At 39.8% G+C, this 27,111-nt stretch overlaps 1 protein-coding gene across 1 annotated transcript in view; it reads right to left on the reverse strand.

Moving 5' to 3' along the window:
• LOC119045894 (cytosolic beta-glucosidase) overlaps window positions 1-27,111 on the reverse strand; it is a 101,198-nt gene that overhangs the window by 14,193 nt on the left and 59,894 nt on the right. The window lies entirely within an intron of this gene.

Raw genomic sequence — 27,111 nt, forward strand, 5'->3', positions numbered from 1 at the left:
CCCTGCCCTTCTGTAGCTGGCTCCACCTCTATTTACTCTTCTCTCTCTCTAAACTAGCAAAACAGTTTCCTTATTGGTCTTTCTGCCACAATCCTTGCACACAATGTAGCTGGAAAGTGTAAATCTTTGAAAAAATATTTCCACTATGTCCTTCCTCTGTGTAACTCCCCCACTAAATGGTTTCTTGTTTCACTTAGTGCAAAATTTCAAATCCTTATACTACCTTTAATAACCTATGTGATCAGGCATATGCCTGTCTTTCCTACATCTTTCCTTCCTGCCATCCACTTGCCTTTCTCCAGACACACTGGGCTTCTCACTTTTCTTGAATTTTCCCCTTTGATTCCCAACTGGGTATTCAAATCCTAGTATCTCCAAGCTCAAAAACCAAGACTTGAAAAGCCATTAACTCCAAGTCCCCACCCAGGACCTGATTCCCTGTTACTACATTTCTGGACTGTCCCTGTTCCATGAGAAACCATCCTCTGCTTCCAGTCCCAGCCTGGGTTCTCCAACTCTCAGTCTACTGAGATCTGGGACTCCCCATCACTTTTGCTGGCCTCCCACTGTTTGATATTTCCCAAAAGCATCCACAGTCTTGGCTGCTGCTACCAGTCTTTACCTCTGATTTCTGATATATCTCAAAGAACCTGTATTTGACTCTTAGCTGTTTTTCTAGAGTATTCCTTCTGGGTGTTAGCCCTTTCCTGAGACCTCTGGATGCTCTCAATACTATTGAGCCATGTCACTATACTCCCCTGGACATGGTGCTGAGCTTGACCCCTTGGTCCAGAAGTCCCTTAGCTTCCACAGTAGAGCTCCGGAAGAAAACATTCCACCATATACCTATATCCCTAGGTCTGAGGTACACACTTTAAAATGGCTATCATTTGTTAGGCCATAAGAATATTGATCCACTTGTATCTAGAAAGAGCCAATATCTAGTAACTACAGCTACCTAAGAATAACCCTCAAAGAAAGTAGTTGGCACCCCTGGTGGAAATAGCAGCGTCCTGTATTTCTACAGATTAAAGGCTAAGTTCCAGGTTCTATGGCTCTGTCAGTGGAAAAATATGAACCATGGGTGAGTAAAAATTGGCATAATTACATGTGAGGGCAAAGAAAAGTGTGTTGTTTTGCTCTAAGGCCTTAGAACTGTAATTTGTCAAGCTGTATCCTTAAATAAATGGACTAATAGTAGGAACACTTTCCTCTTAGCTTCTCTCTTTCATTCCTCCTTACAACTACAAAATACTTCATTAAGTATCTACTACACCCAAGTTAATTGTTTTAGGCAGAGTGATTCTCACAGATGGGAAAAAAATCTAATGTAGACCTTGCCCTCAAGGTCAAGTGGTCAAGCAGAACAAGGTTCCCTGCTATGTGCCTCACTCAACACCCTTAACTTCCCTTTAATAAGATGAACAAGACGTGAAATTAACTATTTGTTCAGTGCCTGCCCTGTACTCCAGACTCTAAGCTCCATGGGGGCAAGAAGCACATGATCTTGTATTCCCAAAGCTTAGCACAGTGGCTGGTAAAGAACAGGTGTTTAATGAATACTGCTTGAATAAATTAATGACTACAAATAAATACAAAAAACTGAACATAATGTTAGCAATGTAAGAATAGGCTAAAAGAACATTTACCCTATGGGTGAAAAGAATAAAGAAAGGTAGTTCCAAAGATGGCAAGACTATTTTCTTGACCAAGTTGATAAAATTCAACTCCAAATCTTACCTTGTCCAAATAAAGAGAAAGAAATATCTTCTGCTGATCTGACCAGCCCACTGCTCATTTTGTATGCCAGAATATTTTTCCAGCATCACTTGACTTCAAGATCATGTCCCTTGTCAGTTACTGATATTCCTATACATATACAATAAATGGTGAATAAATTATATTAGATGCTCCTTAAAAAGCCATTCTCAGAGGAGTCAATGACACCTTTTGTTAATGATCAAGGGAGAAGAAGCAAGCATTAGCATTATCTTCAGCACAGTAACACCACACAAAAAAAAAAACACTTCAAGTGCTTGTTTACCATAGCCACTGTACCTGCATAGAGTCAAAAGACAGAAGAAATTGAGTAAGAGAGAGTTGAGAAGAAAGAACAATGACACCTCTTTAAAATGCTACCGTGTAAGTTTTCACATTGCTGGCACCAAGTTCAAGCCCAGGTGGGTACACTTCACCCAGGCTGCCTGTCCTGGCCTACTGTACAAGTCTCGCTAGTCTGCTTTTTAAGGACAAGGAAGGACACTGCTTGGTGATATGGCCACAAGCTGTTCAGGGAAGAGACTTGCTCAGCACATTTCAGCTGCGGAGCGAGGCTGGGTTCGTTGCAGAGAGCCACATAAAATAAATAATCATGCAAAAGCAGATTTGTTCTGATAGGGTTCTGACAGCTGCTCCGAGAGGTGGGTCCTTGCAAGCCCATCTTTCAACAGTGAACTGACCCAGAGATCCAGGAAGGCTCCAGACAGGACCATATGGCCTGGAATAAAAACATATTTCAAACTCTGTTTATTATGCATATCTTTCAAAGGTTCACTACTCTGTGATGAAACATTGCACCTGCAAGGCTTTAATAAGCTTCCCAAGCCAGTGCAATTATAAAATCGCAGGCACCTGAAGAATTTGTCTTCTCTAACATTTAGCCATGCACTGCCCACCAATGGCTGGTCTCATTCTTTTTAATTACACAGGTTTGCAGTATTTTGTAAGCTGCGATCAATACTTATTCAGATAATAAAATTCCTTATAGACCTCAGAGTGAGGGCCATGAAATATCTCTCCTCCTAAACTTTGGGGACTCCAACATTATGGCATAAAAGAAAGCAGCCATTCAATCATGCAGCCCTGCAAAGACGGGAGAGTATTTGACCCGAATTTCAGATGAGCTTTATCCATCGAAATGGCAGAGGAGGAGGGGCATGAAGTTTCTCTCCACAAGTGAGCTCTGTGACTCCACATCTGGTTCCAGTAATTGAGAAGCCATGTTTATTCATTATTCACTCAACAAATATCCACTGAGCTACTATTATGGACCAGACTCCAGGCTAGGTGTGGTGGTTCAGAAGTAAATAGCGTGCAGTTTCTGACCTCAGGAGTTGAGTCTCACTGAGAAGACAGACCCAAAAGCACTTGTTTGGGAAAACAAAAGGGCACCGTGGGGTGATTTAGCTCCCTTGGGAAGTTCAAGGACAGCTTTCCAGAGGAACAAACATTTGAATCAAAACTTGAAAGATAACTAAGAGTTCACTAGCTAAGTAAAAGAAGATACAAGGCAAGCCAGAGTTAGAATTTTGTCCACATGTCCATGTTAATGGCCTCTTCCAAGGCCATGAGCAGAGTGATTCAGTTTGAGGTTCTGAGTCCTAGTTCTATCTCCACCTCTAATTAACTTATGCATGAACCAGACATGTGTCCAAAGTTGGTCATATCATCCAGTGATTGGTATAAATTGGATGATCTTACAGGTCTATTGGCATTAAAATCTCTCTAGGGTTCTTCCCAAACTAAGAATCTATACGAAATTTAGAACTCTTTTAGTTCTCCACCCCAAAACAGAGCAGAGTGGTACATGTTTAGATTTTAGAAATGTATTTTAGGTAAGATGGCTTAGCCTAACCATATACAGAGTGATGAAATGGCTAAGTTTTAACTGCTAGGATCCTGACTTATTACTCTTGTGCCCATGGTCCCACATCAAAAGAGCCTGTGAATTGTATCATGGAAGGATTATACCGTATTCAAGCTTCAAAATGAAGAGTGTAAGATGACTAATAATGGTAGAAGAAATAAAGATTTTTACTATGAAACTATATGACAGACCAGGAGACACATGAAAGAAGTAACTGTGGCTTCCTACAGGTGCTGAAGATGCCATCAATAATATGCTAGAAGATGAGTTTCTTTGACCAGGGCTTTTCATTTGACAAGTGCATGAAGGCACAAAAGAAAGGAAGGGTATAAGGGAGGGAGGGAGGAAGGAAGAAGGAAGGAAGTAAAGGAGGTTAAGAGAGATAGGGAAGGAAAGAGGAAGGAAGGCAGCTAGAAACATCTCCCTGCTACAATCAACAGTATGTCTAAACTATGTTTATCTCCAGGCTCCCAACAATGGCTCACAAGTGTGTAACCACAATGCCTTTCAAGTCTTTTCAGACTTGAAAGGCAGAGATGTTACCAAAAGATGGCACATGTCATTGTCCAGGTACATTTTTATAAAAAGGCACAGCTATAAATTATTGATAGGAAATCATGTTGTTCACATCAACCCTTAAAGATTGATGGTATTATATCCATTATATGGACACAAAAATAAAGTTCAGAGGAAGTAAATGTGTTCAAAGCAATTTAAAAAAAAAACAGGTAACAGAGAAAGAATTGAAGCCCAGACGTCTGTCCCCAGAGTCCATACTCTTTCGAAGACCCTATCGTGCCCTTTTCCTGATTCATCTTCATGGGACTTCACATCTTTGCTTAGGAGGTAAAGAAGAGTGATTTCTTTCTCCATTGCATTTATTCTTTGAAAGACTGTTGATCACAGCTGTGTAGGTGACCACAGCAGATGAGTGTCAGAGAAATTCTGGAAAAGTGCCTGACTCTGAGCATGTGACTGATAGGGGCGTATCTGACCAGTGTCTCTTTATTTGACTGTGCTGTCTTTCATATATCAGTTAATTTTTTCTGATTCAGTATTAAAAGAACAAAAATATTTCTAAAAGGCATCAACCGAAGGGAAATAGAGCAGGGAATATGTGTGGGAGTTGAAAATCTTACATTTTCCTTTGAACTGCAGGGCAGAATAACAACAAAGACTTTTGTTTTCTTTGGCTTATGCCAGGTCCCTACAAGTTTTAGAATTCTATTGTTTTTCTTGATAAATTTTGGCTTTGTTTGGATTTTCATAAATCTACTCTTTTATGAGTTACTTTAATGAAATTAAAGAAATTTATAGACCACCTCTCTCATTCAATCTTTCTTTGACCACCTCCAAAAGCAATGTTCCTGAATAAAGGACAGGGTGAATTCACTCCCATTTTGGAGCTAATAAGAGAATAGTAATTCACATTCACTGAGTGTTTACTAGACACCAAGCACTGTTTTATATGCATATTTCATTAGCTTTTTCTAACAATCCTGTAAGGTGAAAACTCTTATTGCCATTTTACAAGATGAGAAAAATGAGACACAGGGAGGCTATGCCATATACCCAAGGTCATGCATTGGATACTACATCTCAAGCAAGGGCTCTCGTAAGCCTCTTGTAGAGTGGAATGGCAACTTGGAGGTGATACTTGACGGATGACAACATTACCATTTCATTGAGTACAATATTTATTCTTTCATTCAATCAACATTTATTGTTTTTCTTTTAAAACACTGGGAATACAGTCACAAGGTGAACACAATTCTAATCCTCAAAGCTTCCTCTATCCGACAAGGAAGAGACAGTTGGGAAAGAGCAGTTACAATGCCATGTGATCAGGACCAACACTGGGTGTTGTGAGCCACAGAGGGAGACTCCAGCTCAGGGGAGAACTCTTAGGGAAAGAAGATGGCAGACAAGGCTCCTTTATAGTAGGTAACGCTAAAATCATCTTGAAGGGCAGGTAGAAGATAATGAGGAGTAAAAGGCCAGAAAGCACAAGAAAAGACAAGGACATGTTCTGGGAACGACATCTAATTTGGTACGACACAAGGCATCGATGAAGGCAAAAGGGCAAGAAAGACCCTGGGGAGGTGCGTAAAAAGTGTGTAAAAAGCCGTGTCATAGGAGGACCTTGCTTGTCATGCTAAGAAATTGGAATTTTATGCTGAAGGAGATGAGAACCCACTAGGGAGGTTTAAGTAAGGAAATGAGAAGACTGAATTTGCACTTCAGCACCATCATCCTGCCGGCAGACTCAGACACTAGGGGTGCAGAGGCCAGTTCGGAGGTTGCTGAGGCCTGGTATTTAAGGAAATTGCAGTGGGAGGGGCCAGATACTAAAAATATGAAGGAAAAGAGTCAAATCTTACAGACCACAAAATGGAAGAGTTTATGATTACTTCAGTTTTATAGCTATATTAACTGGTTTAATAAGAAAGAGAATATAATAGAAGGATCCGGTTAGGGCAATTCATGATGCTAATAAACATGAGGTTTTAAAATTCACCCATGAAATGGAAAGATATTGTTTTATTATTTCTGTCAACACCCCTGTGAAGTGGGTGTCATCCTCCTCTCACATGGGACCACTGAGCAGAAAGATGAAATGACTCCTTTAAGCCCCACGAGTAGGAGAGGGAAGAACTGGAAGTGGAACCTTTCCTAAATCTCACTTCATTTCCCTACATAATCTGATACACAGAATAATAGCAGCAAAATGATAATGATAGTGGTTAATGTGTGTTGAATGTCCACACCCTCTTTTAAAAACTTTGTATCTATCAACTCAATCCTCACAACAACCCTACATAATAGGTGTTATTATCTCCATTTTATAACTGAAACAGATGCACCAGGGGTGCCAGCAATAGGCTGAGCCAGTTGGGGCACAAAATGGACCTGTCACCATTTCCCCCGTGGGGAGGGTCTGGTGTCATGGCAAATGGAAGCACACAGCCTTTTGTTTCATACGGGAGCCACAATGCCTTCAGAGCCCACGAGCTAAGGAAAGATGCAGGCCACAGCCCTCATCACTTTAACCCATGTGTGAAAGAAAGACAGGAGCCATTCCCATGACCTCACCCCAGTCCCTTCAGTGTGCAAGTGAGGATGCTGGGTTTGCCTCCTGAAAGCCAGTGCCAGGCTCGGTTCTCCGCCTAGAGCACAGGAGGCAAACACAAGGCCTGCGGGCTGAATCCCGCAGCAGTGATGAGCTTCTTGCCCCTACTTAAGGAGTACTTACATTTATATAATCCTAATATTACATTCGGCCCTTCGAAGGCAACCATGAGGCTGAAGTGGCCCCTGGTGAAAGTGAGTTGGACGCCCCTGGCTTCCAGTTTTTAGTAAGAAAATGTTTCCTAGCAGCCTTCGTGTGCTGGGCTGTGTCATCCTGGAGCAGGATAAACAACCGTGGGCTTGACTGTCCAATGTGTCAGGCTGTGGAAATGGCCCACCCGAGGACACTACTCACCAAAGGCCATTAGCCAATTACTCAGAGCCCGTTTAGTAAATGAGCTCTCTGTGTACTGATTGGAGCCCTGGAAAAGGAAACCTATAGTGAGCAGCCGGTGCTCACAGGCCAGATGCCCTTCTCGGCAGCATCTCAGAACCGGATGTGCTAAAAAAGGCAGGATGGGGCAGTGGTCCAGCTTCAGCTCTAAGCCAGGGCTGCCTGGATTCAGACCCCAGCCCTGGGATCTAGCAGCCATTCAGCAAGTTATTCTGTCCTCAGTTTCCTCACCAGTGAAAGGAAGATCATAGGACTGGGGGGCTCTCAGTCAAGTAATACACCAATGTCCAGCATGTAGGCACTATTCAATAATGTTAGCTACCATCACTTACTTCCCTAGCCTCTTTATGTGGAACAAATCATCTTAGTCCAAGGAATTTTGTATAAAAAATTCTGAAGAGAAGGATTAAATTTACTCAGGGTTGGATAAACAAATGTACCCGGGGCATCTGTGACACTCACTATACCCCTCATGAGGCAACTAATATGCCCTTTATTGTTCATTTGTATTAGCATGTTACTACATGACGCTGCATACTCCTGAGCATCAGTGACTTTATCCATTTAATTTTATGCTTCACAAAGACATGTTTCATGTACCTCATGCCCTCCAGTGGCATCTAAACACTTGATAGACACTTGTGTGTTGGCTAATACCCTTGAGGAAATTTCTGCCATTCCTGATGAAAACTGGCGTGACTGTTGGTGAGTTAGCTTTATTACCCAAGAACACTTAGTTCTTTGAGATTAAAAGACCTCAAATAATTTAACCTCCATTCATATTTTGTTGACAAATTAGACAAATATATGGTTAGATCCATAGGACCCAATAGTGGTAAAATAAACTGAGGCCGGACCTTCTATGCATGAACTGTGGGTAGTTTATTTGATGAGGACTTCATAACAAAGTTAAAGTAGGTAATGACTAAAGCCTTCATAGTCCTAAGTCCACTGGAGTTGGACCAAATTAGCCCCAAAAGGTAGAATGCACTGAAAAGCAAGTTGAAGTTCTGCCTGAATTACTGTAATTATCAGTAAAATTATGCCAACTTGATCGAATAGTTTTATGGTGTGCAAAATTTTAACTATAGCTTAGTATACATGAAAAATGTGGTATTTTTTGCAACATTATTAACCATTTTATGGGTGTGAGTAGTTGATGAATATTTATAGGTGTTAAGGTAAATATTGAAAATAATAATGTCATAATGTGGTAAAAAGACAATTATTAATATTTACTCTATTTTAAAAGCATAAAAGTAATATGTTGATTTGTTTAAAAGAAAAATTAAAAAAAGTCACATCTTCTGTTACGTGTCTGTACCAGTTGAATGGTAAAGTCAGAACTGTATACCTTCAGATGTGTCATTCAGACAGACCTAGGAAAAAAGTTTAATTATTCTTTATTATCAAGTTTCTGTGGAAATAACACTTTACTTTGAAAAAGAGAAGAAAATCCTGAAATAACTCCCTTTCTTAAGTGCGATACTTCTCCTGATTCTACGAGCAGAAGCAAATGCCACGTGACTAACTGCCAGCTACATAAACATTTAAATCCATGTCTGGACATGGCGCAATCAAGTTATGTAATGGCACAGTAGCCAGAAATAAAACCAACACATCAGTGCTGTTTACTCAACATTATCGATGCAAATAAAATCTACACCTACAGCTCTGTGCATTAAAATAACCTCTCCTGAATCAAATGATAGTATTTTGCTATGTCAATCAAATTAAACCACCAGAAACATACAAAAAGAAATCAATTCTATAACAAACCTTTGAAAATTATGACATATATCATGCTCAAAACAGGTTAATTACATTTCTAAACACAATTTGTTCTCTTAAGTGGGGTTGTTTGTTTTCTGTTCTGTGCCGGGAATGTACTCAATGCAAACACTGTTAATCTAGCCATAAAATCCTTTCTACCAACCTACACAAATTAAAAATAGAAAAACAAAAACAAACCAAATATAGATATAAAAAGATAGATGTAAGTATAGATAGATATTTAGTAAGTCCTCAACACTTGAAGCAAAATGTTACACATAATGAAACCAATTTTACCATAGGCTAATTGATAGAAACAAAAGTTAAGTCCCTATGGCACCTCATCAACATTATAACAAAATGACATATTCAAGGGCCTGCTGTGTGTGTATCTCCATCCACAAATAATTCTACTGGAAACAGACAAGTTTAACTATCAATTTTTGGCAAAAGTGGACTAAATCCTATGCCAAGAATGAGACTCCAAAAATTCTGGTGAGAAATGTTTATTAAAAAAGGCTTTGCATACAATCTTCTAAGCATCCATAATAAAGAAATAGATAGTTAATAATAGATTCCATCTCCTTATACCATGAATAAGGAGATGGAATCATTAAAAAAAAAAAACCTCCCCAAAAGTCTCCCAAAATTCCAGAACCAGACAGCTTCACTGGTAACTTCTGACAAACATTCAAAGAAGATTTAATACCTAGCCTTCTTAAATGTTTCCAAAATATTGAAGAGAAGGAAATGCTTCCCAACCCATTTTATGAGGCCAGCATTACCCTGATAATAAAATCAGACAAGGATACCACAGTAAGTTATAGGCTAATATCCCTGACAAATGTAGATGCAAAAATTTTCAACAAAATCTTAGCAAACCAAATTCAACAATATATTAAAAGGATCAAAGAACGACTATAAAGGACACATGGACAAAACCCAGTGGGAGGCGGAAACAGAGGTGGGAGGGAGAGAAGGGGGAAAAGGCAGACAACTGTACTTGAACAACAATAAAATAAAATAAATTTAATCAATTTTATTAATCAATTAATTTATGATCAAGAAGTCAAGAATATATAATGGGTAAAGAACAGTCTCTTCAACTTCCAGCCAAGGTGGAGGCATAGGTAGATACGCTGTGCCTCCTCACACAACCAAAATTAAGGACAACAAAAATTTAGAAACAAAAAAAACCAACCAGAACTGACAGAAAATAAACTGTACCAAAGTCTGACAACCATTCATCTAGACTGGTAAGAGGGGCAGAGTTGGCGGCTGGTGGAGAGGGGTCACAGAAGGAAAAAGCAGTGGCTGGTGACCTGGGCACACGGGCAGAAGTCATGAAAGGCAAAGACCTACATCCAAGATTGCTCTATCCAGCAGAGATTTTATTTAGGATGGAAGGGCAGATAAAGTACTTCTCAGATAAGATTAAGTTAAAGGAGTCCATCATCACCAAGCCCTCATTATATGAATGTTATCTAAGAAAAAGAAGATAAAAAATATGACCAGTAAAAAGACAGCAAACTCACAGTTATTAACAACCACACCTAAAACAAAAGGAAACTAAGTAGATAGCTAAAACAGGAGCAGAGCCACAGAAATGAAGATCACATGGAGGGTTAGCAACAGGGGAGTGGGAGGAGGAGAGATGGGGAAAAGGTACAGAGAATAAGTAGCATAGATGGTAGATAGAAAATAGACAGGGGGGAGGGCAAGAACAGTATGGGAAATGTAGAACCTAAAGAACTTATGACCCATGGACATGAACTAAAGGAGGAGGGAATGTGGGTGGGAGGGGGTGTGCAGGGTGGAGGGGAATGAAGAGATGAAATGGGACAACTATAATAGCATAATCAAGAAAATATATAAAAAAGGAACAGTCTCTTAATAAATAATGTTGGTATAACTGGATAGTCACATACAAAAAATGAAACTAGATTATTATCTTACACCATATCTTAAAAAATAAAATGCATTAAACACTTAAATGTAAAACCTGAAGCCATAAAACTCCTAGAAGAAAACACAGGTGATGATCTCCTTGACATCAGTCTTAGTGATGATTTCTCCATTTGACTCCAAAATCAAAAGCAACAATAGCAAAAAAATAAACTAGTGGGACTACATCAAACTATAAAGCTTCTGCACAGCAAAGAAAACTATCAGCAAAATGTACAGGCAACCTAGTGGAGATGAAAAAGTATTTGCAAATCATATGTCTGATAAGGAGTTTCAAAAGAAGACATACAGAAAGCCAATAGGCACATGAAAAGATGTTCAACGTCACCAATCCTCAAATGCTAACCAAAACCTCCCAGCTAATGACACCAGATGATATCACCTCACATCTACCAGAATGGCTATTATCAAAAAAGATAAGAAGTAAGTGTCATCAAGGATATAAAGAAAAGGGAACCCTAATGCACTGTTGGTGGGAATATAAACTGGTGAAGCTATTATAGAAAACAATATAGAGGTTCCTCAAAAAAATTAAAAAATAGGACATCCATATGACCTAGCAATTCAACTTCTTGGTATTTAGCCAAAATAATGTTAATTTGAAAAGATATGTATGTCCTGATATTTATTGCAGCATTATTTATATTACCTAAGATATGGAACAACCTAAGTGTTCATTGATATATGAATGGACAAGGAAGACATGGGGTGTGTGTGTGTGTGTGTGTGTGTGTGTAATGGAATACTACTTAGCCATAAAAAAAGAAAAATCTTGCCATTTATGAGAACATGAATGGACCCTGAGGATATTATGGTAAGTGAAATAAATCAGACAGGGAAAGATAAATCCTGTTTTACCTCACTTATATGCGGAATCTAAAAGACAAATCAAACAAACAAACCTAACAAAACTAAGCTCAAAGTTACAGAAAAAATAGTGGTTGCCATAGGGGAAGAGGGTTGAGGAGTGGGCAGTTGAGGAAAGGGGGTCAAGAGATATAAACTACCAGCTATAAAATAAATAGGTCTTGGGATATAATATAAAAAAAAAGGAAGGACCCCCATCCCCTTGTTCGCTGTCAATAGCTTCAGAGACTTACTGTAAAATCGCTTCTCAAATCTACTTAACTAAAGAGAGAGAAGCCATTTCTGATGGGCTTCGGAGCCCTGAACTTCACATTGCTCTGAAGATGAAAACAGCCTCAAGGAGCCCCTAGTCTGAAGAACAACTGCACCACCCACTCTGCCTGAGTCATATTCCTAACTTGGCAGCCTCTGCATCCACCATGAGCTCACATTTGAAAGCTATGGTTAAGGCCACTCTTCTAAAATATGTACCACCGTAGCCTCAACTGCACATTATGAGCAGATGAACAATACAGATGCAGAGATGAGGAGCAGTGTCTGCTCTCAAATGCATACAGAGTGAAATGGAAGGGGGAAAATGTGTAGTGTGTTCAGTTCAAGGCAGAAAGAGGCTTTCCCAGTTCCCTAGTCTGGTCTTGTAGTTGCCATCACAGGAGAGCGTGGGAGTAAATGTGGAATGTAAAACTTTCCCCACTGGCAAAGAAGAGATGAATGGGCAGTGCCAAATGCCCCTGGGGCCACTCAGCATTTGTGCAGGTACCTGGTTATGCTTCACAAAAATAGAAACAGTCAAAACTAGTGTGTCAAAATTAAGAGAGGAGCTGGCTTTTCTGCTGGGAATTTGAAATTTGCATTCTGTTAAAACCACTCAACTAAAACTTCAAAGTAAGTTTCTTTGTTTTGCTTCAAATTTACCATATATACCCTAATTAATGCATCAGTCACTCCCTTATTAAGTCAACAAATGTTTACTGAGAGCTACCGTCCAAGGCACTGCTCTGGATGCAGGGTTGTAGCAATGAACCAAGCTGAGAAAGTCAGGTGGGAGTGGCAATAAACAAGTACAGCCATGTATATATCAGACGGTGAAAGATGATATAATGAAAAAGAAGTCAGGCTAAGAGTTGGGACTGTCAGCAGATGCTATTTTATACAGAATTGTCAAGGAAGGCCTCACTGATAAAGTAATACTTGGACAAGATTTACAAAAGAAAAGGAGAAGATCCCGAGAATGCACAATAAGACTGTTCTGGGTGGAGGAAATGGTGAGTGCAAAAGCTCTCTGGTGAAAGCATCTGACATGTTGAGGAGCAACGAGAAGCCCGGGCTAGATTTAGGACAGAGGAACAGGGTTAGGGCATGAGTGAGGGGGGAGTGGAACCAGATCAGGTAGGGGTCTTCTGGGCCAGAGCAAGAACTTAGATCTTCTTCTGAGTGAGATGGAAAGCCATCGGAGTGTTTTGAGCAAAGACGTGACATTATTTTCTGACTTGGCTGATGTGAGAAGAATGCGGTACCAGGAAGCAAGTGCAGTCCTGAGAATAGCCAACCATCAGAGGCAGCCACTTTCCCACAAAGCTTGCTTCAGTCAAGACCTCAGTTTATCAGCCCGTACCACAATCACTGTCAACACCTCCACCCAACCCACTCAGTATGAGTAGAAGCAGGAGGAGAGAGAGCACCTTATGACAGCTGGCCGAGCAGCAAGCATTCTTCCTCTGGACCCCTCTGTCAGCCCCTTCTGTAATACTGAGGACACACTATGTCCTTTCCCCATCCGCCAAGTCAGTGGCTAATGATCATTTTTTTTCTGAAGGGATGAATGACAGGAACCTCAGAGTGCAACAGAACCTCAGTGTTGCAAAGAGGGGGACACAGGAACCTCAGTGTTGCAAAGAGGGGAACACAGGGCAGCAGCCAGAGGGCAGAGGTAAGACAGGCAGTGCTTTGGGGGATGTCTGCCCTCAAGCAGATTCCCAAGGAAGGATATAGGCATTTCCTATGGGTCAACCAGATGTGAGATGATAGATGGAGTAAAGCAGCTCCCCAAGAGTCACTCAGTAATGAGGGGACCCTGCAGCAAGAGGCCCTGGGGTGAGTGGCCTGCCCATGGTCTGGACTGAAAGTGGCAGGAAGGGGTCAAGACTGGGCCAGCAAACTGTGCAGTGAAAATGTAGAGGGCTCTTCTAAGAGCACTCATCCTGGTAAGCCTTTGGGAACCTGCCACGTGGAAGAGAGACAACCAGTCAGCAAAAAAAAAAAAGTGAACTGAAGTAAACCTGAAAAAAAAACTGAAAAGCCCCTTAGCCTAACCCTAATGTGTTCATGTAATAGTAATGTAATATCACCCCGAGGAATCTGCAAAGATGGCTATCCGTGAATACAATTTAAATTGTGAAAATATCCCAGTGAAATTTTTCTCCATAAAAGTCATCATAAGAGACTAATTAAATGGAGCTGATATATTCTCCTTTTACAGAATTAAATTCAAAACAATTCTACAGAGAAAGTTTTAATTGTTCTCTCACAAAGTTACATTCGCTTGCTCTTGGGGCTTTCCAAATTTTTGGAACTGTGTAAAAATATCACTATAAAAATTAACTAATTTTAAAATCCTTCATCCTGTAAACCTAAGAAACATCCTAGTCTGGAGGAAGGGCCTTGGACTGGGGTTAGGCTGGCTCTGGGTTTTTCACTGTGATTCCAGGCTATGGCGCTTCATTTTTCAGAGACTGCATCCTCATGAAGGAGCTCCAACAAAGTGTTCCTAATCTGTGTATATTTACAGTCCCCTCAAAGTTTCTGAGAACCCACGTGTGAGTTTCTTATGGGCACATTAGTGTTGCTTATCTTGCATCTCTCTTCACCAAACTCTTGTAAGAACACCTCAGTTTTTCTGGAGAAACTGTGCTGCCCACACTCAGTGCACATGATTTAGATGGGACTGGCCCCATCTTCTGAATCCAAGTGTGGGCACAAGACCTATTTCTTATCAATCAATACTTTCCAAAACTGAAGTCACAGTAATTGGTCCAAGGATGAAGTCCTGACTCACTCTAATCATGACTAAACCAAGCATGGAGAACATTGTTCTCTTGCCTCTGAGCTTGAACTTGAAGGATATAAACCTGGATCTACCAGAAACCATCACAAGGATTCAGTCTTGGAGTTGAAGAAAATGCACAGAAAACAGAGCCAAGAGATGGAGAAGAAGTAGCTCTCTTTGAGCCTGTGAGTCCAGTTTGTTTAAAGAATTTGGACTTTTCAGCCTTTGCTGGTATAGCTCAGTGGATTGAGTGTGGGCCTGCGAACCAGAGGATTGCGGTTCAATTCCTAGTCAGGGCACATGCCTGGGTTGCAGTCGGTTCCCAGTGGGGGGCACACAAGAAGCAACCATACATTGATGTTTCTCTCCCTCTCTCCTTCCCTTCCCCTCTAAAGATAAATTAATTAATTAATTTTAAAAAACTTATAAAAAAAAGAATTTGGACTTTTCAGTCCCTTGAGCAAATAACTGCCCTATTTTTGTTAAGATTTGTGTAACTGAAACCAGTTTCTGTTAAGTTTTTGGTAATTAAAATAGATGTGTTTGGTATACATAATCTATAAATGCAATAATTTATTCAGTCTAACACAGAGATATGCAAATATTTTACAATACCTTAATAGTATGCCAAATAAAATATATTTCAGTGTAAAAGTTTTCTAATCATATTTATTAGGAATTTTGTCAATCAGTATATAGTGAAGGTACAATTAGAAACTTGTGGCCTTGGCCAGGTAGCTCAGTTGGTTAGGTTAGAGTGTTGTCCCCTATGTTTGGTGTTCTATCTTGGGTCAGGGCACATACGAGAAGCAATGAAGGCATAAATAAGTGGAACAACAATTCAATATCTCTCTATCTCTGTCTCCCTTTTTTTCTCTCTCTAAAAATCAATTGATGAATAAAAACGTTTTCAGAAAATTTTGGCAGTCCCTTCAAGGTTCTAAACCCTAGGATGTTTAAGAGCTCTTGTTTTACATAAATCAAGGTATAAACCTCCACCTAAGATGGCACAGGGGAGATTTGTCCTCAGAGATTAATCAGTAAGCAGCTGTGTACGTTCACTTGCTATTGTAGAACACAATAACTTTGAGACAATGATGTTACACTGTGGGTTTTACAGATTACAGACATAGAGAGAAGGCCATGAATTCTGAATGAAAGGAAAAAACATTTAAAATACAAAAGATGTCTTTTGTTTCAAGCCTTTTTTTCTGGTGCCAGTAGAAATTTCACACTGGGTAATATAAATCACCAATGTGCTAATTAAGCAGTGTCTCCTACTTTAAGTTCTTTCTGTGCTTCACTCAAAGTGATAAAAAATGGAGCATCATCATTTCCCTTCGATCCGAGATCACAAAATGTCCACAGCAATATACAGTTGTAGGGATACAATAACCAACAAGAAATAAGGCTTTCCACATCATCCACTGCAAAACTTAGAATATAAAATGTGAAATTTGCAGAGGTATGACTAATGGGGTGATTTCTATTTTTCCAGCAAATGAATATCCAGTCCATGAACTGAGCACATATAGTACTTAGAAAACAGTCTTAGAGAAAACTGACAGATATATAGGGCATTTTATCTTCCATTATGTGATTTGTAGAAGTAATCTCAACTGGAAGTACTTCTAAGAAAGGCATTAAACAAGTGTAAAATAACTAATCTGCAAAGTATTTATTAAGCATTTGCTATGTCACCAGCCAAGTCCAAGGTGATCGAGTAGGAACTAAGAAAATGAAATCTGAGGATCCCTTTACAAAAATGTGGTAATGAACTTTTAGGAGAGATCAGACAGCACAGGAAATGACAGAATTCAAACCTTCTCTCCCAAATCTCTGTCTCCACTGCTCCATGCTGATGTTACCCGTCTGACTGTGGGTGATATGGATACGACAGAACTGTGCCTGGGATGGCTTCCCAGTTCAGAATGCAGTATGGCCTAGGCTCTTCTCAAAGAGACGTTTAGCAGAGTGTGGACGTACACTTGTGTATAGGGCCTGCCTGGCACATGCTTTTTAGGACTCACTGCTTGTATTTGATTGGGGCTAACCTTTTCCATGGCATATATATTGTGAGCTGAGGGATGCTCAATGTCTGCCACAATGCCACCACCAAATATGAACTTTTGAGTTATCACTCTGCTATACTCCAGTAAAGGTTTAAAACTTACAACTGAGTATCTTCCATAATACTTCCTTTTGAGACTGATGAAGACCCAGTCCTAAACAATGAAGATTTATAAATTTAGGTAATTAAAAGTCTAGAGACATAATGGCTAAAGGTAAAGGTAGACGCAGCAGTTCAGATGATCTCACCGAGGATCCAGGTGGTCTCCATCTGTCTGTTCTGACTTCCAGGAGACCTGCTTCAGTTTCCACAGCCCCTCGAAGCCCCCAAAGCTCCCGGATCTCCCTTTGTGAATATAACACAGTGGCCAGAGTTTCAGACTTCCCTTTCCCACACCACATGAGGAAGACCAAGAGGTCACTTCATAGCTCCAGTGGAAGAGGGGGAAATCATCTTTGTAGAAACACAGACAAATATCTTGCATCCCTTGATCTCTTACTGGGCTACATCCCTGTCCATGCTCCAGTCAGAGTGTCTCAAGAATGAGTCTCTGACTTGAACTAATTAGGCTTTCTCTCTGAACCTAAGGGTGAACTCATTCTTGCAATTAGATGGCTGAAATGGAGACCAAATGAATTACTTAAAGGAAATGTGGGACAATGTTTGAAGATGTAGTATATGCCCATTAGGAAAGGGTATAAACCATTTTAGGCTGTTAATTCTTTATCAGGATACTGGCATGTACACTGATTGCCAATTACAGCACTGAGCCTGGTTACAAGGCAACGAGAAGAAAGCTGTGCAGAGGATGTAAATCTGGGTGGGTGAGAAATTGATGGAGCAGGCAAATGCAAGAACTGGGACAACCTGGGAGGACTGAGTGCCTCAGGTCACCTGTGAGTATCAGAAGTTATGAGGCAGAGCAAGAGGAGGAAGACAGAAAGGTACAGAAAAAGAGAAATTGCCTACTTGACAATTTTGTCTTGTCTGTGAGGCATGAGCCAGAGGACAAGCAGGCTACAAAATGAGAAGCGATAGACTCTGCAAAAACAAGCATACATTATAGAAATTCTCAGATGGGATGATCCTCCCGAGAATTTTGTTATGTCCTAGCTAATTAGCCGAGTAGATGATTCATTTTACTCTTGAGATTCCAGTTTTTCCCGAGGGGGGAAAATATTCAAGGTCTGCAAAAAGAAAGTCCCAGATTACTGTATTACTAAATACCAAACATTCACCCTCCGGGACCTGAGCCCAACAAGGACAAGGAAAGACACATTATCTGCTTTGGAAGTAGTTACTCCCCTCACACTTCCCTCCATCCCCTTCCATCTAATTTTCCTGTCCCCTCCCCTAGCATTTAGGCCTGGAGATATCCCATGCCATGAGAATTCAGATCTTGGAGAGAATTTCTTGCGTTACTGCCAACAGAGACAGCAGGGAGAATCATGCGGTATGATGTGGGGGGAACCCAGGAGGCATGCCCAGTGCTCGGTGAGTTAGAAGAGCATCACTGTGCTAACAGTGGGTGAGAGCAGACAGCTGCAGACTTGCTCCTGGGCAACACGGTTTCCCCTAGTACAGAGCAGGGCTGACGAGGGCCAAGAGGAAGGCATGGCTATACCCAAAAATAGGATGCAACAAGAGAAAAGAAATTCAGCCATGAAAACATTTGCCAGAACGTGTCTAGCACAGGCAGAGTCTGAATGCCCTGAGCAACCAGTATAATTTTTTTTGCCCCGTGAGCAATAACATCATAGTTGAGGTGGGAACATCAGGTTAAAAGATGATGATACTGTTAGTCCTTCTTGTGCCATGGCCATTAAGCCATTTTTAAGCTTTTCTTCTATTTCATTTACAGCTTTCTTCCAGAAAGAGAATGTGTCAACTAATTGACACACATATCTGAGGTCCTTGACAGTGTATTTCAAGTCATAATTAATAGACATTTTTGGTTTACATATCAGTGTCTTGCAAGTGACTGAGATGAGTCTATTCCATGAGACATTTATATATTCTGGGATAGTTCCCAGAGTATGTAATATTCCATGAATGTTATCACTGTCCAGATAAAGTCTTCCCAAGGGCCTAGCCCAACTGTCTGGGTGGATTTTTCAGGTATCATTTCTTCTGCTCACGCCCTTCAGCAACACAGAGTCATCAGCTCGGCCAACCTCACTGCAAAGGATTAGCCTCCACCCTCATTATAAGAAAGGCCTTTTTATGTTGAAAGGTTGTGGTCACTCTATTCAAAGTAGCCCAATGTCAAAACACTGTACAGAATTTATAAGCTGTTAGTGAGCCCTCACTGCCCAAGTGACGGCAAAGGGTCTCAGATTAGTCAAATGGCTTGCTGATGGCCACATATTTTTGGCTAAAACAGGGCTTCAGAGTTCTTGGTTTAAGTCTAAGTTTCTTTCACTGCCGCACAACAGCCCCCACAGGCCATCAAAGTTATCACCCTTGTCACAAAAGGTGAGTTTTCACACCTTTTGGATTCACAGTTATTCTTAAGTGAATTAAATTCAAAAGTAGAGCCAATCCCATTTGTTTGTCATCCCTCCAACAAGAATGCAGAAAATTTTATATTTTAAAGGTGAAATGTTCTCATTTGTAACCAAATTGTAAAAGTTCTTATGGGTCTTCTATGTCCTAAAATTTCAATATAAACCTAGTGAAATAAATCTTCATCTCGGTGTGATTTCTTTCTTTTTTACATGGCACACAGTAAGTTACTGATATAAAGTGACAGTCAAGTGTGTGTGTATATATATGTATGTGTGTGTGATTATATGATATATATATGATAAATATAAAATATCATATATATCATATATATATGTATATGATATCAAATATATGAGTTACACTGTTTTTTTCTCTTGGAGAACTGGCATGTATCTTTTTATTGAGTAAAGAAAAGTATGCAATTCACAGTATTTTCCTCTTTGTCCTAGCTGATAGGTGACTCAGCAGTGACCGAGCACAGGAGTTGTGTTAGCCCAGAGTTTGGTTTATTCATGCCCTTCACTATGTGCTGGCCATGCTGGGCTCCAGCCATGTTCAGAAAGAGCTGCCTGCAAAGAAACTATGTAAGATCATGAAGACTAGAGAGCCTGGTAATGGCCAGCTACATTACATCTGGGAAGAGCTAACTAATAGATGAAAAGTCAGGAAATTAGCACAGTGAATCAGAGTGAAGACAGAAAGTACAGATAATAAAATAGGAGTGAAGCTCATGTTGGTCAGAGATAATGGAATCTAAGGAAAGGGGTGAGGCAGGATGAAAATCTGCTCATTTCGGCACCAACTGCCTTATGGGTATATTGATCGGTTTTCTAGCCCCGCTTAGACTCCTAAAGAGTCATCTTCTGTTAGTTTTGCACTTTTGTTACTAATCTGTCTAATTGTACATGTTAATTTTGTTTTAACAAGAACAAAGTTCTGAGATGTTCTGAACTAAATTATAGCAGGCAGGAGAATGAAAGAGTTAGAGCAGCTAGCCTCTTAATATCTGGGGGCAGCTGAAAAAAGGACCACTCCCATTCCTGAGTGTACAGTGCAGCTTTGAACCAACATCCAGGCTTCTACCAACCCTCCCTGACATGGGCCACCACATCCTACTTATGCATGAACTTCTGGGACTGTTGCCTGGAACCAATCAAAAGTTAGAAATATTTCTTCCTTATAGGCTGTGTTCCTATCACAGAACTGCCCCCACTCCACCTTCTCCCACTCTCTTATCTGTAGCCAATGTAACTTTTTTCATAACAACCTTTATTCCCTCTATTTGATATATTTAATAAGTACATTGACTCCAGGGTGGCAGACACATGGCCTTGCTCTCCCAGCATAGCTGCTGGTGGTTTACACCTCAATCCCCAGGACCTGGTCCTTTACAGCTCAATAAACCCTTTGGTTTTTTTTTTAAGTCTTTTGATCATGGAAGTTAAGTTTTTATTTAAGAGTTTTACAACCCCTCTACTCCTTTATGAAATCAAGTAGACAGAGTATAAAATCTCATTTAAAAATACTTACATGATGTTTGCAGGGCTTAACGTGTAATGCATAAACTATAGGTGAATGGGCTAACAAACACTTGTCTTTAGAAATATGACTCTAAGCTTCCTCTAGGCCTGGAGCCCTGAGGAACAGGAAAGAACAAGTGTGGCTAGAGTACAATGAGGTGGATGGAATAACTGCAGATGAGGTCCAAGAGTTTGAATAAGAACATGACTATGTAGGACCCTGTTGATCAGGGTTTTTACTATTGTTCTGTGCAAAATGGAAAGCCATGGAAGAGCTCAATACAGGTTATTTATATGATTTGTGTTATGTTTATTTTATTTATTGATTTGAGAGAGAGAAATATTGATTTTTGTTGTTCTACTTATTTATGCACTCATTGGTTGATTCTTACATGTGCCCTACTGGGATCAAATCTGCAACCTTGACATGTTGGAATGATGCTCTAACCAACTGAGCTAAACAGGTAGAGCTGATTTGTCTTATATTTTAAGAGGATAAGTGGCTGCTGTAAGAGAAAGAAATAAGAAACCAGTTAAGATCCTATTCCGTTACTCCAGGAAAAGATGATGGTAGCTTGAACCTAGGTGTTCAGAGACTAATTTGCTGCAAAAGCACACAAAAAAAGAGAAGATAAAAACGACTCCATAATTTGGGGCTCAAGTCATTGGAACCTTGGAGTTGCCACTGAATGAGCTATGTGGATACAGAGAAGAACAAGACACAGTGGCTCTGATAACCCACACCTACCAGAGAAGATGGACAAGAAAAAAAAAGTCAACAAAAGTACGTTCCATTTCTTAGACACTGACTTTATACCAGGCACTGAACTCAACATTCTACAAACAAAGCACAATTCGGTCCTGACAATTACTTAATGTGGTTGATGCAATTAGTCCTATTTCACAGATGAAAAAGAAAAAAAGAAAAAGAAAATGAAGCTCGGCAGGGCAACATGACTTACCCAAGACCTAAGAGCTGAAAGACGGAATTGGTTTGAACCCATAACTGTCTAAACCTTAAACTTATGCCCGTAATGACTGCACTTTAGTCTAGCTCTGGCTCAACTTGATTTGAGGAAATCAGGTAGGCAGGATGAATAAAGCTGGCCCACGAGTGTGGGTGCCGTTTACCCACGACAGGATGATTGCCTGATCTCTTTTAATCCATAAAACAAGAAGGATGGACTCCATGATTTCCCTGGTTCCTCTCAGGTCTAAAAGCCTATCATTTTAAAACATGGTGATGCTTCTTTTCAATAAAGTGAAAGTCATTTTTATTCCTTAAGATTGAATAGCATATAACACAATTCTCTTATTTATACAAAGCTATTCCAAGCCAGGCTGAATGGAGCCTCACAGCTTAGAGTGTGCCCATTTCGAAATAGAAAGAGGGTTAAGGGTAAAAGAATAGCAGTGAACAAAGAAGGGTGAATGAAGAAAAGGAAAAGGCACATCAAGGAAATTAAAATGAGGTTTAAAAACTGTCTTCCTCCAGAAAATGGAAGAATTATTACATCTTTTATACTGAGGCACCGTGATTGTTGACTAAAAAAAAATTCTGCGACAACTAAAAATGTATCTTGCATGTTAACAGAAACTGTAGTTTTCACAGTCTTTGTCGTTCCCAATCCTGGGTGGTAATATCACACTTTCGATTTATCACAATAGCAAAATCAAATGAAAATATTTTTACCCAGACAGTATCATACACAGCCAGAAAAAGAAAATGCCATATATTTATGTTTGCCTTGGATTTGCAACATGTCGATGAGACTGAGGTGAAATTTGGCCTAGATTTAAGGAGTCATAAAAACAAGTTTGGGTTTAATTAGGTGGGAACGGGCAGCCTGTTTTTCTTCATCATCATCACTAACTTCATAAAGGGCGTCCCTACCGCATGTGTGTATTTCTGCTGCAGTAGGCAGCTGCAGGGATTCGCCGACATCGAAGGCAAATGAAGTTACAGTGAAATGATACCAAAGTGTATCAGGACTGTGAACACAAAGGAGAGGGCTCTAACCTGGCATTTAAGCTGTGCCTCACGGACCGAGAGTGCCACAGTCCAGAGGGAAGAGCTCCCCCATCTGTCCCTATATCTCCCCCACCTTACCCACCCCTCCCCCACTTTATTCTCCTTTGGATACCTTCATATGATGTCCTTTATATAATGACTTCTTAAAATATTAACCTTTAAAAATGTGTTAAACTGCCACTAAGATTATAATGAATGGATTTACTGTTTAAAAATATAAATAAGATTGAGGACTTCACCCCCCCATATATTAAAATCATCGGCATGGGGGTTGCTGGGGGGAGGGGGATATAAGGGAACTATATGGTGATGGGAAAAATACAATAAAGAAGGAGACAGTCATCAATGTTCCTATATACTTTCTGGGGATTGCTGGGGGAAATGACACTTAGTTATTGTAATGGTTACTATTTTCTGAAAACACATGCTGAAGAGAAAAACCACAATAGAATATTCAGAGGACACAACAGACACCTCACACAAGAAACTCAAGTAACAAATAAATAAAACAGCCAGTCTTTTCTGAAATTAAAATAAGTGCCAATGAAAACACATTTGCAGGTTTTTATGTCACATTAAATTAGCAAACTGTATGTTATGTGGATGTGTGGGTTTTAAGGATAATACTTGGTATTGGCGAAGTGTGGCAAAAGAGGTATCCTGAAAAGTGTTAAGGAAAAATGTTTCCAGAAGTCAGCTTGAAAATATATATCTAAATGTTTTTAAAAGTGCATCACTTTTGACTCAGTGATTTTTCATCTAGAACTGTTATATCTTAAGGACATCAATAGAAGCGGGGTCAAAAAATGCATTCCAATGATTTATATAAGCTGTTCATGTGAGCAAAAGCATCTAACTCTCCCAATTTCCTTATTCCTATAAACATTTCAAAATAGACAGTAGGCCAACCCTGCATGAAGTCTGCAAGCTATAAAGGATTGGTTCCATCTGTGAAAACATATACAGTTTCCGGTATGTCTGCTGTAGGGGCAGGGCAGGAGGCACGTGACTGAGGGAAGAACGGAGGGTCGATCAGTGTGCACGAGAGGTAGAGAACACACCTGTGGAAGGTAGACCCCATCAGCAGGAAGGCTGCAGCCTGAATTCCCCACAGCTGAAGAGGAAAACAATTAGATCCCAGAAAAGGTATTCCCTACCTTAAGAAGAGAATGGTCTTCTAAAAATGGTGGTAGAGATGAGATAAGAGGCCTAGCTGAAAGTCAAATTAGTCAAAGGAAAGACAGGACTGGAAGTCTGTCTAAATCTTCTACAAAGGCAAAAGGATTTAACTGTAAGAGACAAAGAAAGACATGAAGAACAGATTTAGAAAAGCCAATACTCCATATGTAAACATCAGAGGCCATGCCTTCACTTAGAGGCCATGGTAGAGATACAACAGCACAAAATATTCCTGAGCTTAAGACAAACCTAAAACCATTGTTGCAAATGGCTACTGGCAGGCTACGCTGATAAAAAGACAGGAATCGTCTGTTAGGCATCTGAAGAAAAAACAAATATTCCCATAAGCATCCCATGCAGACACTCAAGCCCCAGCAAAGAAACACAAATCAGTCTGCATACACTGCTTCCGCAACACTGACATCCAGCAGAAAATGGATCGAACCCTGAATTCAAAACAGAACTGAAGAAGGAGCATAGGGAGAAGGAGGAGAATTTTGGACACATTCCGACGGCTACTCATGTGCAAGGGAAACAGTAGCACACTCCCCAGCAGAATGTTTCAGAAATGCTTTGCAAACATTACACCTGCATAAATCTCTTCCTGAAATATTTTTCAAAGAGATTCTGGCACTTTGTCGTCATTGAACATTAAGGAGAACACTATCCTGAAGTATCTCTTAGAAACTAGGTCTTTTTTCAGTTCTCAGATCTGGACAGTCAACGTTCTATGCAAATAATGTTCCACTAATAATAACACAAAAAAGTTTAGATTTATCTCCCTTTTAAAAATGATTTTATTTATTTATCTTTAGAGAGGGAGGGTAACATCAATGTGTGGTTGCCTCTCCCACACTCAGTACTGGGGACATGGCCTGCAACCCAGGCACGTGCCCTAGTCTAGGAATGGAACCCGCTACACTTTGGTTCGCAGGACAGCACTCAAATCCACTGAGCCACACCAGCCAGGGCGAGATTTCCCTTTAATGTGAGAAGATCAAAGCCCTTACACCAGTGATTCACAGCATTATTTGCACATTAGAATCTCCTGGAGAGCTGGTGAAATCTCTAAGGCTCAGCCCACATCCCCAACATTCTGCTTCTGCACTCCCACTTTTATGGTGGCATTATTCATAATGACAAGAGAGGAAAACAACCTAATGTCGACAGATGAATAGATACAGAACATGTGAGAGAGTAGATGGATGGTAGCCAGATAATAGACACAATGGAGTATTACTCAGCCACAAACAAGAAGGAAACCCTGCCATTTATCACAACATAGGTGAAACTTGTGGGTATTACGCTAAGTGAGATAAGTCAGATAGAGGAAAACAAATGTTATAAGACCCCATTTATATGTGAAATCTAAAAAAAAAGCCAAACATAGAAACAGAGAGTAGAATGGGGCTGAAGATGGGGAAATGGGGAGATGTTGATCAAAAGGCATGAGCTTCCAATTACAAGATAAATAATTTCTGCGAATAGAATATGCAACATGGTGACTATAGTTAACAACAGTATATTACATACTTGAAAGTTGCTAAGAGAGTAGATCTTAGATGTTCTCACTACAAAAAAAAAGATAAAAAGGTGTGAAGATAAAATGTGAGAAGATGGAGGTCCTTATTTTAATAATCATTTTACAATGTGCACATGTAGTTAAACATCACCTTGTACACCTTAAAATTATACAATGTTATATGTCAATTACATCTCATTAAAGCTGGAAAAAAATTATAATCACCAGGGGTAGTGCCCAGTATTTTTTAAATCTCCCCAGTTTCTTCCAACATCTGTAGTTAATATTTAGAAGCTCCAAATCTTTGCTCTACATAGAACAAACACTGAGTACTAAAAAGGAGTAATGTAAGGGTAATGTTTTCTTTCCCCATCAGAGCATGCAAACTTCTGTTTTAATATTTGTAATTCCCCAAATGTACAGCTTTGTCAGTTAAGATCCTGTTAAAATACTTGCTATATGGACGCTGTACGCCCTGCTGGCTGATAGCCCTTTGCGATTCCAAAGCAATGGCTTGAGAAAGCTGTCTCTGCCACACACTTCCTTTGTACTGTGTTCCTTACTCTGAACACATGAATCTGAACTGCATTTGAACAACGTAATTTTAAACTGGATGAATTCAAGGTCAACGAATGAAAAGTAGACACATACAAAGAGACTTTTGCCAGTAGAGAAAATAACTCAGTGCCCAGACTACCCAGCAAAGGAATATTTTTAAAGGCTGCACAAGCATCTTGTATATTTACTAATATAATAATACAAGCAAACATTAACTGTCTGGGGCTATATTCTACTCAGGGTCAAAGTGCTTCCCAATGTTATATTAAGCAGTCCAAGGGAACATATTGATTTCTCAGGTCATTCTGATGGAATGTGGATCAGTGGCTGCAGAAATATTCTATATATTAATGAGATTCTAACACAGCTGTTTCTGAAGTGTGTGAAAGACAGAGAGGCCATATCCATGAGACAGCCAAGGTCATGTCTTTAGCATAGATCAGAGGATTCAGACCAAAATGTCATGTTTATAATCTGATAACCAAATCTGATCCCAAAAACTGTTTCACAAAGATATTTATTTATTAATGTCCTCCGCTGCACTGAAAGATATCTCTAAGTCACTCTGTGATCGATTGGAACAGATGTGACTTAAGCGTGCTTACTTATAATTCCACATAGTCTCTACTTTATAATTCATGTTTTTGTCATCAATGAGAATCACAGAGATCCAAGTCTAATAAAAAATATTTATTTCAACAGAGTTTGATTAAATAAAGCCAATAACACGCATTATCCTGAGCTTAGCATTCATATTAACTTCTGAGGCCAGAGGAGAAGTGAACCAAAGAAAAGAAACTAACCTTTTATATGCAATAAACTTCCATGTCACAGAAGCAAAGTCACTAGATCTTACTTATTCCAAAAACTAAAAAGAAATGACAATATAGGGCATAATAGA

The sequence above is a fragment of the Artibeus jamaicensis genome, unplaced genomic scaffold, assembly GCF_021234435.1.
Source record: "Artibeus jamaicensis isolate MK-2021 breed Jamaican fruit bat unplaced genomic scaffold, CSHL_Jam_final contig_76, whole genome shotgun sequence".
Lineage (NCBI taxonomy): Eukaryota > Metazoa > Chordata > Mammalia > Chiroptera > Phyllostomidae > Artibeus > Artibeus jamaicensis.